At 41.7% G+C, this 6,000-nt stretch overlaps 1 protein-coding gene across 3 annotated transcripts in view; it reads right to left on the reverse strand.

Annotated features, from left to right (window-relative positions):
* LYN (LYN proto-oncogene, Src family tyrosine kinase) overlaps positions 1-5,780 on the reverse strand; it is a 48,935-nt gene extending 43,155 nt beyond the window's left edge. For 2 of the 3 annotated variants that reach the window (XM_068188444.1, XM_068188422.1), the window contains exon 1: positions 5,545-5,700. The gene's annotated coding sequence lies outside the window, so the exon portion shown is untranslated. Of the gene's footprint in view, positions 1-5,544; positions 5,701-5,758 lie in introns of those variants that run through there. The other variant, XM_068188436.1, reaches the window with a different exon arrangement.
* Between the last annotated feature and the right edge of the window lie 220 nt (positions 5,781-6,000).

The following is a 6,000-nucleotide window of genomic DNA, read 5'->3' on the forward strand; positions in this document are numbered from 1 at the left end:
AGTTAGCTGTCTCTAAAGATCAATTTACATCTACACATAAAATGTACTTTACACAGAAGAGTCTTGCTGACCACCTACAGAAATACGAAGTTGCCCTTAAACAAGGAACAGCCTTAAAATACTTTGAAGGCCATGCCTTCATGTCAGTCCTGCCAGATGGGTACTCCACTGGACTTCAAGAGGCTGGGGGTACGTATTTCTGGATGAGTATCCCTGATAAGTAGTTGACAAATAACAATTGGACTATGAAAGGTGATAAGGCTACTCTTCCAGAAAGGGAAAACAAAATTTGCTGCAGACGTCTAAAGCAAGAGATGAAATAAACAGTTTATAACCCTGACAGTCCTGAAGACTGAAGAAACAGCAGAATGACATTGGCAAAAAAAAAAAAAAAAGATGGGAGGAAAAAAAAAAGGAAATTGTGATAGGGAGTACTCCTACAGCCCAGGCAAAGACTGAAACGTGTATTTTTCCAGGAAATTGGGGAGCAAAAGACTCAAACAAACAGCACATCATTACTAATGAAGACATTTGAAGCAGTGTAGGCCAAAGACTTCTTTGGAAACACTGGTAAGCATTATGGCAGAGGGAGGGGAACTGCTCCCAAGGAAATTTAGCAGGAGATTTTGAGAAGAGGCAAGCTCTCCTGGTCAGGCATAGTGGGAACACTGCTGTCTACTGCCTGCAATCAGTCAGGCCATCTACATTCCAAGAGAAATGGGCTTAGAATTCACCTCAGTATGACTTGGTGCTCCTCCACTGGTGTCACGACAGCTGCTGCAATCTCTCTTGAAGCCAGTGCAAGTACAGCTGGACAGAGAAAGGAAGACAAATTGCCACACCAGCAATCCAGCAGAAGAGTTGCTTAAAAGGCAGGTTTTCCAACACCCCTCATGGGCTGCAGTGCTTCCCTCCAGCATTTGCACAGTTCAGCATATCTTTTGCAATGGTAAACCTGGAGTTACAAAAATGTACTTTGAATCCCATTTGCACATTCTGCTACATCACAACGGCACATTCAAATGACCCTTGCAATGTATTCTGAACAAGTCGAACACAGAACATCCAATATAGGATTTCCTCTTTTTCCTGCCCATCCCCTTCCTGTTTGTTTACCAAAACTTTCACTTCCTCAGTGTCACTGACACCAGCTCTTAACCCTGGTTCTCCTGTCCTTGTCCACTCACACCTGAATCACAGCTCCCCAGGGCATTTAGTACTTACTGAAGGGTTTTAAGGATCCATCAAAACTCATGGTAAGGCTGGGGCTGCCCTGGAGAAAACCATTTTCTGTCCACTGGATCTAATGAATATAAACCTCATGATCCTGGTAAGGGACAGTCAAGCAGGCAATTTCAATATATGCAATATATATGCTACTATTCGGATCTTTCCCTGCTCAGTTGATACTACCAGGAAATATTTTTGTCTGAATACAGTAGAACTCAGTCATAGGTCAGACCTACTGATTTATAAATGTGTTACCACTACATAGCAATTCACTCAAACATAGTCTTTAACTTTTGGTATTAATTTTGTTCTAAGACCCTAGTACAGTCATACATGGAAAGAGAAAACCTTAGCAGCCAAATATACTTCTGTACTAATTCCTGTGATACCACATTGCTTCAGTTTAAACCTAAGGTAAAACCTGAATAAGATTTCATTAAAAGAAAAAAATAAAGAGGCTTGTATACACCTATGTGTACAAACTAATGAAGGAAACATGAAAAAAAGCAATAGATTGTAGATACCACATCAGAAAGCCCACTTAACAGATAATGCTTTTTTTGACAAACTTCCTGAAACTGCTTTTTTTAAACCAACAAAGGAGAAGTTAAAAGCACATCCCAGAGGGAGTCCTTTCCTTTGGAAATTTTATCATTTCCATACTTAGAGCAACCCCCTATAATAGAGAAAACTGCAAAAAGTGCCATTGCAGAAGAGTAGCTGCATCCCATACTTCAACGCCTTTGGTGAACTACCACGTGTTCCAGTTTACGATTGCACTATTTCCTATCACAGCTGGCCTTTGCAAATTAAAGTAAGAAATTCTATAATATGTCAACCACAGGAAAAAGAAGCCTTCTGCCACATGCAGCAGAGACCATAGAGGAAGAAGTTCACTTTGTTCAGACTGTTTATCATTGGAGTCCTTTGAACTGAAGACGTAAGACAAGTGTGCTGTGCAAACACAGGAACCAATTGTAGATACTTAAGATGCCAGCAGTTTGAAAAAGATAGGCAATGCTGACCTAAGGGAGACCAAAGGCTGGCCTGGACAGAACTAGTCCACCCTTTTAACCCACCAGAGAAATGAGATCTACCCATTAGTCCCTCCAGCTTTCCCCAGTGTCCTCCTTTCTTTTCTCCCCGGCAAAGTGTCAAAATTACTGTCAAAATACCATTTCTCTTCTGACATTTGCCTGACAAAGGTAACTGATCTATTTACCTCTACAAGTAGTTCTTTAGGGCACAAAACAAATACAAGTATCCCATAAATATTTGGAGGAAATGCTTCCAGAACATGATGAGTTCTGCCTTCGTGTTTTGTTCCATGAACCCACATTTTTCAGGAAAGATGCTGAACTCAAACGTGAATAATTTAGTCTCGGAAATTACAGCATTTAACGACAATGTCAACAGGAAATGTATCTGAATCAGGCAAAAATAAATATGAAAGCACAGACCTTTCCATCCTTCCCTGAAGGACAATGAAGTTTAAACTAGGAACAGTCACACTGAGGACAGTGACATTGCATTTGTTTTTTATTAGTACAGGCTGATTTCTTTGAGAAGGCACCATTATTGTTTACAGGGTGGCAGACTGCTTTGCCCTGCATGCGTCCTTAAAGACTGTTTTCATACAAATGCAATTTTACATTTTTATCTACAGTTTCCTGTGGTATGGCTTAGCAAGTCTGGAAGCCTTTCTTATTATGCCATGTCGAGCATTCGTACACTCTCATTAAAGAGGGGAGAGAAATAAATGGGAGAAATAGGAAGTAGGAATATGAGCAATAGGACAAAAATCCTAATTCTCAGCTGGGAAACTGGTTTTTCTATAGAATGAAGCCTTTTTGCTTAGAGATGGAAATCCTACAGAGGCAATATTATAACAAATGCTTCTTAACAGAGTCACATGGTTTGGTGTAATTATTTACACACTCAGCTCCATAGCTTCAAAAGGAAGTATCATTCCCTGCATATAAAGCTCACACAACCCTCAGGATCCCCAGCTCATGGATTCTCCTCCCATTCCTTGCATTAGCACATGATGGCTCATATTCGTCTGAGATCTCTGTGGCATGAGACATCCCCCTCTGTGTACAGCCATGCTACCACAGCAGATTGCTAGGAATCCTAGGTTATACCTAATGCCCACCCCATTAATCAGTTAGGTAAGTTAGTTATTCCCCAGGTACTTGTCTTCGGTGTTCACTCAGTTTTGAAAAGGGCTCCCTGAACCCCAAAAGTAAAAACGGTTTTACAACTCCCTAGACAGAAGAAAAAAAAATGCCACTCAGTTACTCAAGATATGCACATATGGAAAGGAGGAAAGATCTCATCCCCTTCCCAGATCACCTAGCCCTTTGACAAAAACAGAAATTGTCTCCTAATCGACATGTGTTCATCCCAGAATCTCAAAGATTCCTATTAAGATTCAAAAATCACATGCAGATTAGAGGTAGGCAAACATCTCCTTTTTGTGACAGCAATGGAATCACATCTGAGATCAAATACGGCAACACTTGAACTTTCCCAAATAACTACAGAGAGGCCAATGTTGCTTCCTGATGTGCCCCACAAGAAGGGCCAGGAGTAGCATCTCTGACTTGGTGAGACACCCCACTGAAGAACAAAACTAAACTGAGCCAGGAGACCTTGGACTTGTTTTCATTGCCTGTCACAGGAATTGTCTCCCTCTACACTTGCTGCTCTGCGATGCCATTTACCTTACAGGAGTCAAAAATGCCATAGGAAGAGAGGTCACTTCAATTACATAGATAAACTGGGCGGGGGGGAAAGTACTATGAAATAGTTACTTATACATGCATAAACACCGGCAAGGAATAGTTTCACATTTATGGAAACTCTCTTGAAAAGGGTAACATTAAACCCCATTGTATTGAACAACTTAAAGGCAGCAGGGTTTAACTTTGCATTGCAAAGTTTCACAATTGACTGCTTTGTCAGAAAGAGTCATTGCACAACTCCACTGGTCAAGGGGCTTAAAAAGCAAGACCTAAACCTTACCATGTCTTCTGTACATTTCTGTAGGAGAAACCTCTTATTTACTCAAAAACAGAGAAAAGCAGAATAACTTGAAGTCAGCCAGCTACTGTACAAAGATAATCATTCTATGTCATCATGGTTAAAAAAATCTAACTCAACAGCACACAATTAAAAGAGATTTTTATGTTATTAAGTAAAGAATTCTTTCCTAACTAGTCTGTAGCTCACAAAGTTGAAACAGAGAAAGAAAAAAGCTTTAAATCTCAGAAGAGATCCATAAAATGAGACATCTTTTGATCTCACAGTTCATTAATTTCAACCCTTCTCCAAGGTTTCATAACATCCTATTAACAGTATCTAACTGATTTCTAGCCTGTTGCTACTTTTTCAGAGAAAACAATTTTATTTTTTTTCTCATCCATACTTTCAGTACTGTTGATAGTACGTATTAAAAAGATAACACCTATTCTGTCCTCAGTGTTGGGTTGGAAACAATCCACACAACCACAATTTGACTCTCCTTTTGGTAAAACTGAGCTATGTTTTCCCAACATAGCTTTGCAATTTCTCAACATGTATCTTCTGCTTTTTGTTTTAACTCTATAGTGATACTGTGTGGACTGCAGACTTATCCACGTGGCACTTGTACCTCACAGACACTTTCAATTAACATTACTATTCCTAAATTGCAAAAGACATACAGGTACTTGATGGGATCAAGCTTAAAAATTTTAATTTTCAATTTGTACTATGATGTCCTAAAATACATTAAGATTGGTCAGAGTGTTTCTCTTTCTTCAAAAGTGGGAATGAAAGGCAGGAGATGGGATATTGACTAGGGGTTTCAGATGAAACTAGCTTTGTGCTCCCTGTGTATATCCACGGGAATATGACTTGGCTAAATAAGTTTTAAGTGTCAATCCCTTTGGTCTTTAGTGCCAACAGAGGGGAGCAAGGCAGCAAGATGAGTTTGTACCAACCCATTCACTGCAAACACTTGAAAGATGCAATTTCAACAGAAACTCTTAACTGCTTTACTGAAGGTACAGCATCAACTCCTAAACTAAAATTGTAAGGAGAAAACCCTTCAAGACCGCTCCTCAGGAATACAGTACCTATACATGCAGTCTGCAAGAAACACTGCACACCAAACATCACAATTCCATTTTCTCATCTTTCTTTTAGTTCCAAGCACATTTGAACGCACACTTAAGAGGAAGAAGCTTTAACTTGCAGAACGCACGAGAAATTATGCTCCTAGAAAAAAAGCAGTGTAAGAAGGGATACCCAGAGATCACATCACCTCACCTCAGTCAAGGCTATCGTTTTGGCTCGAAACGCCGACTGCAGACTTAAACAAGGTAATTTCACACGCTCCCAGGCACGAAACAGCCAGAAGGCACCCGAGCCCTCCGGATCACAGCAGAAGCCAGGCAAAGGGGTATGAGATAAATCATGCTTTTGAGAACGATTCTTTTATCCCAAACGCGGTTATTTCCCTTAAGACCCCATCCAGTCCTACCGGGCAGGTCGAGCGGCAGCGGCACCTCTTTGCGGGGGCAGAAGCGAGGGAGAGCCGCCCAGAAAGCGCCTGGTCCCGCCGCTCCGCTCCGCTCCGCACCGCACCGAGGCGAGGCGGGGCGGGGCGGGGGCGCGGAGGCAGCGCGGCCGGGCAGCCCCCGCGGGAGAAGCGGGGCGAGCCGGGACCGCCGCCCCCCGCTGCTCCCGGGGGAAGGCACTTACTTTCCCGGGTGCGCAAGGTGA

This window comes from Anomalospiza imberbis, chromosome 1 (assembly GCF_031753505.1).
Source record: "Anomalospiza imberbis isolate Cuckoo-Finch-1a 21T00152 chromosome 1, ASM3175350v1, whole genome shotgun sequence".
Classification (NCBI taxonomy): domain Eukaryota; kingdom Metazoa; phylum Chordata; class Aves; order Passeriformes; family Viduidae; genus Anomalospiza; species Anomalospiza imberbis.